This window comes from Tenrec ecaudatus, chromosome 4 (genome assembly GCF_050624435.1).
Source record: "Tenrec ecaudatus isolate mTenEca1 chromosome 4, mTenEca1.hap1, whole genome shotgun sequence".
Taxonomy (NCBI): domain Eukaryota; kingdom Metazoa; phylum Chordata; class Mammalia; order Afrosoricida; family Tenrecidae; genus Tenrec; species Tenrec ecaudatus.
Window position 1 is genome coordinate 183,456,384 of NC_134533.1, and position 10,852 is coordinate 183,467,235.

Sequence of the window (10,852 nt, forward strand, 5' to 3'; positions counted from 1 at the left end):
AAAGGCCTCACAACACAATTTGTGATGTTCCTGAAGTGTGCACATAAACAAAAAGATGTTCATCTTGCCTCTATTTAAAACTACTTGAAACTCAAAACTCACTGTCATCAGGTCAATGCTGACCCTCTATTCTGTTCACCAGAGTCCAAAGCCCAGTCTTTTTGCGCAGAGGTGGGTTTTGAACTGCTGATCTTGTGGATCACAGCCCAGCATGTAACCACTACACCAGGGGTCCTCAGACTTTTAAAACAGGGGGCCTGTTCACTGTCCCTCAGACCCATTGGAGGGCCGGACTAGTTTTAAAAAACAACTACGAACAAATTCCAATGCACACTGCACATACCTTATTTTGAAGTAAAAATAAAACGGGGCAAAAACACCTGACGGGCCGGATGAATGTCCTCAGCAGGCTGCATGTGGCCCGCAGGCCATAGTTTGAGGACGCCTGCACGACACCATCACTTAGGAATGTTTTATCAAGTAGCACAGGCCATTGCTGAGATTTCTCTGCATTTAGAACAGGTAACTTCTAGTCCAACTCTCAAATGCAAGTTTAGGCAGCATCTCTGCCCACAGAGTCGATGGCTAGATGCAGTTTTTATAGCGGATGGGCGCTTTAATTTCTGTCGGCGTGGATGCACATTCATTCATACTGACTTTTGAGGAATAACCTGGTGACTTTTCTCTCTCTCTCTGGATCTCTGTGGATGTCCGCAGTAGCTGCAGTTATTTCTAGAGCATCGATTTTCAATAGGTGCATTTATTTTTGCTTCTTCCCTTTCCCCACGCCCCGGGGGTGGGGTGGGGGTGAGGGGGCTTAGGATTTGAACTACAGATCAGGGCTTTGAAGTCACCAAATGCTCCACGCAAGAAAGATGAGGCTATCTGCTCCTGTAATTAGAAAGTATAGGTAAGGAGGTCTCCGAGTCTGAATCCACGTGATGGCAGTGGGTTCGGATACATTTTGGTTTGTATCAGTTAGGGGCAGGGGGAAGGGATGTAATACTGGTATATAATGAACCACTTTCCATACCTAATTGTCAGTAGTGCCAACCTTGCAGAAAACTATTCTGAGGAATTAGGATCAAGATTAATTTCAGAGGACAGCACTGAATCTGCAGCTCTGGGAGAGGGACATGTCTGATCAGAGCACACTGGAGCAAATGAAGGAAGAGGAAGAGAGAGTGGAGCACATCCTGGCCCACCAAGCTTTGAGGACAATATTCCCACAGCCAATCCACAGAGAAGACCATATGGCCGGCCCCACTATGAGACACGACATCTCTCACTGACCCATAGCCCTACAGGGGACAACACTGGAGACAGGGTGGGAATTCCGCCCAATCTGATCCCACCCCACTGAGGCAAAACACTAAGGGTGCGCAACAGAATAGCAAGGGAAAAGAGCAACCAAGTCTCCAGGGAATACCAAAATTAGACTTTGGGGCCAGAGCTTGGTGCTTGAACATACTCACTGGAAAACACTCCTAAAGGCCAACAAACAGTCCTTTAATTAACTAGAAGCTTTTCTTTCTTGTTTTGTTTGTCATTGTTTTGTTTTATTTTGTTGCTTGGTTTTTCTCTGTCTTGTTTTTGTGCATGTTATTGTCTCTGCAGGTCTGTCTAAATAAGATAGGCTGGATAAACAATCTGGAGGAGAAAACAACAGGACCGACAGTTCCAGGGGGACATGGGAGAGGTGGGGGGAAAGTTAGTGGTAAACCCAGGGACAAGGGAACAACAAGTGATCCAAATCGGTGGTAAGGAGGCTGTAGGAGGCCTGATAGGGCATGATCAAGGGTAATGTAACCAAGAGGAATTACTGAAACCCAAATGAAGACTGAGCAAGATAATGGGACAAGAGGAAAGTCAAGGGAAATAGAGGAAAGAGCTAGGAGGCAAAGGGCATTTATAGAGGTCTAAGTAAAGGCATGTACATATGTAAATATATTTATGAGGATGGGGAAGTAGATCTATGTGCATATATTTATAGGTTTAGTATTAAGGTAGCAGATGGACATTGGGCCTCCACTCAAGTACTCCCTCAATGCAAGATTACTTTGTTCTCTTAAACTGGCATTCTATGATGCTCACCTTCCCAATGTGATAGATGAAGACAAAGTGAGTGCATAAGCAAATGTGGTGAAGAAAGCTGATGGTGCCCGGCTATCAAAAGAGATAGTGTCTGGGGTCTTAAAGGCTTGAAGGTAAACAAGAGGCCATCTAGCTGAGAAGCAACAAAGCCCATATGGAAAAAGCACACCAGCCTGTGTGGTCATGAGGTGTTGACGGGATCAGGTATCAGGCATCATCAGAACAAAAAAATCATTGTGAATGGGCCGGGGGGAGTACGGAGTGGAGACCCAAAGCCCATTTGTAGGCCTCTGGACATCCCCTTACAGAAGGGTCTTGGGGAGGAGGGGAGGAGACTAGCCAGTCAGGGTGCAATGTAGCAGCTTTCCTCTAGTTCCTAAATGCTTCCTGAGGACCCCACCCACCCATCCCCACCCCCCACCCACTATCATGATCCCACTTCTACCTTACAAATCTGGCTAGACCAGAGGGTGTATACTGGTACAAATAGGAACTAGGAATATAGGGAATCCAGGGGGGATGATCCCTTTAGGACCAGTGGTGTGAGTGGCGATACTGGGAGAGTAGAGGGAGGAGGGTGGGCTGGAAAGTGGGAACCGATTACAAGGATCTACATCCAAACTCTCTCGGGGGCGGACAACAGAAAAGTGGGTAAAGGGAGATGTCAGACAGTACAAGATATGACAAAATAATAATTTATAAATTATCAAGGGTTCATGAGGGAGGGGGGTGTGAAGAGGGAGGGGGGGAATGAGGAACTGAGAGCAAATGTTTTGAGAATGATGAGGGCAAAGAATGTACAAATGTGCTTTACACAATTGATGTATGTATGGATTGTGGTTAGTTGTATGAGCCCCTAATAAAATGATTAAAAAATATCAAAAGGTCCCAAAGAGAGAGAGAAGAGTAAGAACTAAGTTTCTGGAGTAAGAATGAGTGATCCTTCTTTACTTGTGGATTTCTCCAAGGAAGTGAGGAAAAGAAAGTCTGCTTTAAAGCTGAGTTTAGAGATAACTGGCTTTACTAGACCATGTTTTGACTTCCATCAATGCTTACGTAAGCCAGTGTTAATTATATTTCAGTAGCTATTCTGTTAACATTTCAGTGTCTCAGGGGAATTTTTCTACTAACTGCAGCCAGACACGAGGCTTACAAGAATTAAAAAATCGTGTCATTAACTTTAAGAACACTGTAATAAATGACTGTTTAGTCAGTGCAAATAAAATTAGCATACCAGTCAAATTTTGAACGACAGATTTTTGGTTTTTCTAACATTTTAATTTAGCATGTTCCTATTACAAATAGAGAAACACTTTTTCAGGCACAGTTGTTGCTTTCTTTAGAATGTGTTACGGGGAAGCTCTCGATAAAAGAATGCTTACTTTACCCTGGCTGAATCTTATGTGAATCCAGTTCTTCACTGATGAGTTTTCTTCAAATTATGGATAGGCCTAAAACATACAGTGAAAAGCTCAAAGCCTGGAGCGTTATAAGCATTTGATGCCAGTTTAAAAGGTGAATGTAAATCACCTTCACTTTATGTGCTGGAGCTTCAAGAAAACATTAAAATGTCCTTATGAAAAGCAGAGCTTTATCCTAATTTTGGTTAATATATAAAATATTTATGCCACAGTTCTTTTCTGCCATAGTATTTAAGTTGAATGAAATTAAATGCCTATGTTTCTTTCAAATAAGCTACCAGAACAACGTTTCCAGAACCCAACAAGCTTTTTAAGAGTCTAAAATTTAGACTCATTTTCTTGGCAGTGGTTACAGCTTTGAGTAAGGATCCCGCCAGTTTCTAGTCACCACCACTAGGTGGCGATCTTACAGTTGCTGGAACCTCTGTATTTGTGTTGTGGTAGTTGGTGGAACTGAAATGGTTGCCCAAATTAAGTAATGTGAACTCAGCAGTGGCATTTAGCAATAGGAAAGATGTGGACTAGCTGTACTGCTTACTGAACATACGTTTGAAAATGAGACTGATTTCCATTTGTTTTCTAGGCCCTTTCCCCTTGCTATTTGTCCCCCTTTCCCCTTGCTGTTTGTCCTCCCTTGCTCCCTTCTCCAGAAACCCTTGTGTATGGTTTTTATAATCCTGGAGACAGAGATCGGTGCTTGAGCAGGAGTTTGAGCTCCTAAGTACTACTGGGAGGCCAAGATTTTCCACAGGAAGTACATTTTAAGAGGTTCTCATAGAAATGAGTAAGCTGTGTACAGATGATGTTCATTTGGGAATATGATATATTGAGAGATTTAAAAATCAGTGAATGACATATTTACTTATTTGTTTCTTCAGGTCTACATATATTTACCAGAGATCTGCATAGAAAGACTGAAGGTTTAGAATATATGATTAATTATATGCTCATAACTGTTGATATTGTGGTTTCCAATTCTTAAGGAAGTTTAATGAATTTAGAATGTCATTTATAGTTGTAGGCTATGGCATGCCTGCTGCCTGGTAGCTGTAGTCTCATCTGGAGAGTGAAAGTCTTTAAAATGCAGTACTTTTTCTGTTTGCATTATTAATTCTGTTCTTGATGTCTCACATGCTATTTCTTCAGGATTCAGTGGATCCTACCATACTAGCTGATTTTGTGTGAGCTGAACATTAAATAGAAAATGTAATTGATTTGCTTTGTTAAAATGTAATGAGCCTTCAAAGAGTTCATGGGAAAGTAGAATGAAAATATAATAGAATTTTTCTGTGACTTTCGTAAAGCCCCTTCATATAGACTCTGATGATACTGGAAATAAATCTATCCAATTAGCATATTTTAACTTTTACTTGGATTTTATATGAATTTGATAAACACTTTTTAAATTTTATTCATTTTCTACCAGAATGTGCTTTTTCTATAGGTACAAAAAGTTTTTTTCTTACATTACTTGGAGTACAGGAAAGCATGAAGTAAGAAAGACTGGTGCTTGAATCTTAAATCCCTGCTAGCTAGTTCTTTGGCTATGGATAAGGGATTTAACCTCTGAGATTTTGTCAGAGCTTAGAGGATTAAATGAAGTATTTGGTGGCTAAGTATGCTATTTATAGTATGATGGTTTGGGGCCCAAAATAGTTGCTTAGTAAATATTTGTATTATTTTCAAGAAACTCAGTGTAAAAATATTTCTTAATAGAGTTTTTCCTTATGTACATCAACATTGATTAATTAAACAAAATGGTAGAGAACAGAACAAGAATGTATAATAATTCACCTGTGGTTGGTTGTAGGTCTTACATAGGGATTTTTCCTAGATTGTAAGTAACGTTTATGGGAAGGGGCCCTGGTGGCATTGTCAGGTTCTTACTGGATTGCTAACCTCATTCAAAGTGATTGTTACAAACCTACCAGCTTACTTGCAAGAGCAAGGTGCGGCTCTTTGCTCCCCTTAAGATTTATAGCCCCAAGGCACCTTATGTAGGGCCACTTTCAGTTGGAATCTCCCTGATGATAGTGAGTCATCTCTATGGGAACAGAACTCCAGGCCTTGCTTCTAAGGAACTGCTGGGTTGGCTGGAACCACCAACCTCTGGTTAGCAGCTGAGTGCTTCATTCTCGCACTGTCAGTTGTTGCTGTTAAGTGCTGTCCAGTTGGCTCGTGACCCTAAAAAGGCGCCCGGTCCTGTGCTACCTTCACAGTTGCTGCTATGTTTAAGCCCATTTTTGCCCTGCCAAGGATCCTGGCATGTACTTACAATTCTTTTATTTCTCATTTTACATTCTACGCAGTTTCTCAAAGTTGAATCTGTGGACCCTTGGGAGTTCACCCCTCAAGTTCTTTCAGGAGGTTCTCCAGGTCGATCCTTTTCTCATAGTGATACAAAAACATTCTGCATTGCGTTGGATAAATCTGCTGCACAAGACCTCTCTGAAGTGTTGATCATCAAAGATTATTACATTTGAGGACTAAGGTATTCCTACCCCAAGACATGGTATTTTCATTTCACATGCACAGGTGTGTGAAAGTCGGACATTGAGTTAGGAAGACTGAAGAAGAGTCAGTGCATTGAGTTGTGCTCGTGAAGAATGTTGAATGTACCAAGGACTGCCAAAGAACAAACAAAACCTGTCTCGGAAGAACTATGGGCCAGGATACTCCTTAGCAGCAAGAATGGTGAAACTTTAGCTCTTGTACTTTGGGCATGTTATCAGGAGAGACCAGTCCCTGGAAAAGGATATCATACTTGGTTAAGTAGAGGGGCAATGAGATAGATTGGCACCGTTTCTGCAACCATGGGCCCACGCATAAGAGCAAGGGTTAGAATGATACAGGACCAGGGGGTCTTTTGCTCGGCCGTACTCAGGGTCTCTGTTGGTCAGAATAGGCTTGACAGCATGTAGCTGCCTTTTCCTTCACACGCTGTGATTAGTCCAGCCTGATCCATAGCCATCCTCTGGGACAGAGTCGAACTGCTCTGTAGGGCGTCCGACGAGAGCGGACCACCTCCTCTTGGGGACTTACTAGTGGATTACCCATGGTAACCTGTCTAGGGTTTGGCCCACCGTCCTACCAGAATGGGCTTTTTCACTGAGTTGAAATTTGCATGGCTAGTGCACGTGTGGCGTGGGAGGTAAACTGCAGGCGTCTTAATACAAATCACGATAGTAGCATGAGCCAATCCTAGTTACTATTTTATTATCCACCACCTGTACTTTCCGTTTAGCAAAACCAGCAAATTTTCACGAGAAGCAGTCATTGACTCAGTAGTAGCCATCTTGATAAATCTCAGCCCTTGTGTACGTAGCAGTTTAGCTTTCTGAACAACACACGGGAGGGGTGCTAGACACACTGTTTGTTGCTCCAGAACAGTGGTTGGAGAAAAAACACTTGTGTGATTGCATGTGGAGCCCTGGCGACGCCACAAGACCAGCAGTTCGATCCTACCAGCTGCTCCCTGGGAGAACACATGTGGCTGCTTTCTACTCCATGCGGTAAGCAGTCACAGCCCAGGAGACCTACAGGACAGTTACATCCGGTTGTGCTGGGTTGCTGTGAGTCCGAATCGATTCAGTGGCGGTGAATTGGGTTTTGCTTTGGTGACTGCTTGAGCAACTAACTCGATGTCTTTGTTTTTGCTTTGGTGGCTCAAAAATAATAAGTATTCCTGTCACTTTAAGGAAAAATGGCTTTCGTACAGATAGTAACTCTGGCGGCCATCCAAAAATTAGAATTTTGGGCAAACTTATAATGCCAGCCTGAGGTTAACAGTTTCATAATATTTGGCTTTAGAAGCTTGTTGGTGATGTTGACAAGTGTGTTGTTGACGTTCTGTACGGCAATGCGACATTTGAAGGTCTCTAGTTCTCGTGCTCATGTATTTTCCACGTGGTTGAGTACGGACTAGACCAATGGATTCTAATGGGCTGTACTGAGTGCTCCTTTAAAACCTTTGCAGCTAACCGATACGAAATGACCCACTTGTTGGAGTTCATGAAGCATCACAGAGGAGTATCTCAAAAATCTCTTGAAACTGTTTTCCAACTAAATACCTGTGTGAAGGTGGGTTTTCTTCATCCATGTCCACCAGCACAACACATCAGCGCGCATGCAGAAACAGATCGGAGAATTTGGTTGGCTTCTTTTAAGTCAAATATTAAAGAGATCGCCAGAAATGTAAAACGGAGCCTGTTTGGCTTTTTGAAAATGGTTATTCATTAAAATGTTATTTATGGTGGCATTTACAGACTTTAAGGATGATTAATTAGTATTAAAAACATTTCCCCAGTTTTTGTTCCATATGGTAAACATAAATACCGACAGATAGCGCTCGTATAAGCACAAGTCCTTGGAGGACTTGACTAGGTTTTTGTAAAGGGATTCTAACCCTAAAGTTAGAGAGCAGACACGTTTCTTTGCTCCTTTACTGTTACTGTCCTTCTAAATCCTTCATTTTTTGCTTTATTTCCATGAAAGTTAGAAGACATGAGATTTATCAGTTCTGTTGTTCTTAGCTGAACTACAAAGAAACGTAGTGCCGTTGCTTCAGTGCTGACTGGCAGCAACCCCACAGGACGGAGGAGAGTTGCCCGTGAGTTTCAGAGGCTGTAACTCTTCATGGAAGTAGAAAGCCCGTTTTTCTCCCTTGGAGCTGACTGGTGGTTTCGAACTTTTGAGCTTGAGGTTAGCAGTCAGTGCACAACCGCGGCGACGACACCAGGGTATTTTAAATACCCTATTGTTAAAAAGGCAAAGCTAGTTAGATGAAAACATCCTTTCCCTTTCTAAAACGTAGTAAAAGACCGGATTTAATGAACATTATTGAAAATTCTCTAAAAATCTCCGAGCAGCTTCCAAAAAATTATGGAAAAATTCCATTATCTTTTCATTTCATTTGCTAATGAACTTTTTGAAGCCTCCTTGTATGTTATCCACACACATCCACCCACACTCTATCATTAGAGTAGAGTCTCTTTTTAAAACCGTTTTATTGGGACATAAATGATTCAGTAGTTCAATATTATCAAGAAGAGTTGTACAATCATTAGCACAATTAGTATGCTCTCTTTTGAACCAATGTGAAGAAAGCTTTTAGTTGGAAACTGGTTGCTATATTTCTCTTTTGCATTTACTAGCTAGAGTGAAATGCTTGCATCATTTTCCACATGGGTCATGCTCCGCAACCCTGCATACGTTGTAGTTCCTAAGCTTGGGAGATTAGGTGACGGAGAACACAGCGATTGGCTGTACCATAAAAGCAACTTAGAAGAGTTCATCTCCCAAGCACAGTGACCTGAATCAGACGTGTGCTCACTGTCCTGGGCTCTTAAGGCACTTGACTGCTTGACACATTCAGGAACAAGGCTTTTGTGTTTTACTATGGAGAGATTTCGCCCGCAGAAGAGACTTCTTGTATGTATCTGTAGTTACAGTTTTATATTTTATTTTAAAACCAGTTTGTATCTTTTCAGTGTTTAGCAGGGAAGCTTGGCGAAATGTCAGGCTTATTAGCACGGGCTTAGAATAGTATCATCCTCTGTGTCCTTGGCTGCGCAAGCCATCTGCTGAAAAGAGCCAGTCCTTGCGTAAAGTCACAAATGTGTGCGGCATCTTCATTACTCCGTGAAGCTAATTCTTCCAGAACCTGGACTGCGACCTGGAAAATTGTACTTACCTAAAATAGTAGAAAAGAAATAACTTTATCTTAATGGTTGAGTGTGTTTTTGAAGTCATAAGGCATTTGGTAACTATAATTGTTCCACGTGGTTAACAGTCAGAATTGATGGGGGCAGTGGCACTCCCGGACTATGGACATTTGCTTTATCTAATGGGGAAATTAATTTGTGGTAGGGTCTTGTGATACTGTTTTAATGTTAGGTTTTGTAAACCTCGTGGGTCCAGAAAGGATACTAGACTAGATTTATGAGCATATTGTACAATGCCGGATTCTTTTAAATACTTTTTCCTAATACTTAACCTCTTTTGTCATGTTTATTGATAATTTGACCAAGAAAATACAAATTGTGGGTTCAGGGAGACTGAGTGAGAAGAATTTGTAAAGTGTGCTATGTGGTGATGGAGTGTGTTTCTAACGCAACTAGATTTGTTTGGTTTTGGTGAGAACTCCCATTTGCGTATTGAATTCTGCTTTATCATGTGTTGGTGTTGGACTGCTTAGTAACTGAATTTCTGATTTTCAAAATGTCAAGTGCCTACCTCTGAGCTTAAAATTGTGTTGAGGAGGAGCCTGTGGATGGAATCTTAGTAAGTTTTTAGCAGCAGAACACCTTGGCCTTTGAGACATACTCAACATTCAACAAGGGCTGGTCAGAGAACCTGGGTCAGGGCCAGTTTGATGCTGGCGATATGGTGAGCAAAACCAACCTGGCTCCGCTCTCTTTGGAGCTTGCTCTTCCACCTGGGGACAATGCAGCCTGCAGTGACATAAATGTGTAATTGACGATAAGTTTTGACAAATGCCATGAGGAAGCAGTGCTATGTGTTCTCAGCATATAGTACAGGTGACCTTGATCTGTAGCTCTCTGGGGAGACAGGTGAGCATGTTTCCGGCAACTGGAACTCGAGAGACCTGACTTTGAATTTCACTTCTTTTACCAGCTAACTTAAGTAAGTCATGTCAGCTGTATGTTTTTCTTCCTCTACTTTTGAGAAAAATGAACTGGAAAGTAGGGTTACTCCATATCTGAATCTGTGAGTTCTCCTTTATTTGTCATGGCAAAGATAATTCATTGACTTTGGGATTTATCATAGGTGCAACATCTAAACTATGAGTTAATCGAGCATTAGAGTACACTATTCACTGCCGTTTTACCCAGGAACCTGGTACAGTGCCCAGCACAGAGCATCCCACCATCAAAGCGGTTCTGACTCGTAGCAAGCGACCCTGTAGGCCAGAGTCAGCAACTTCCTAGGCTTTCTGAGGTGGTAAATCTTTGGAAGAGCAGACAGCCTCAGCTTTCTTCCTCCGAGAAGCTGGTGGGTTCAAACTGCCTATCTCATGGTTAAACCCACTACGCCACCTGGGCTCCTTGCTCATAATATACACTCAATACATGTTTGTTGAATGAATAGACCAGTTACTTAATTCCTATTTTGCAAAGGAAATGAGAGCTTTTTCATGGCCCAAGGGTTCATGGTAAATAGGTATTTTCCAGGGGAAGAAAAGGCAAACACATCAGATGATGAGGGATTTCCTGGCTCTCTTGTTGCTTTGCAGTGGAACACTACAAACACCTGGCTCATGCTGATGGAAGATGAGGCATTTTGGAAGTACCTCTACTCTGCTAGACTTCTTTTTG

The 10,852-nt window shown here is 42.0% G+C and overlaps 1 protein-coding gene across 10 annotated transcripts in view; it reads left to right on the forward strand.

Annotated features, from left to right (window-relative positions):
• SLC4A7 (solute carrier family 4 member 7) overlaps positions 1-10,852 on the forward strand; it is a 114,681-nt gene that overhangs the window by 17,739 nt on the left and 86,090 nt on the right. The window lies entirely within an intron of this gene.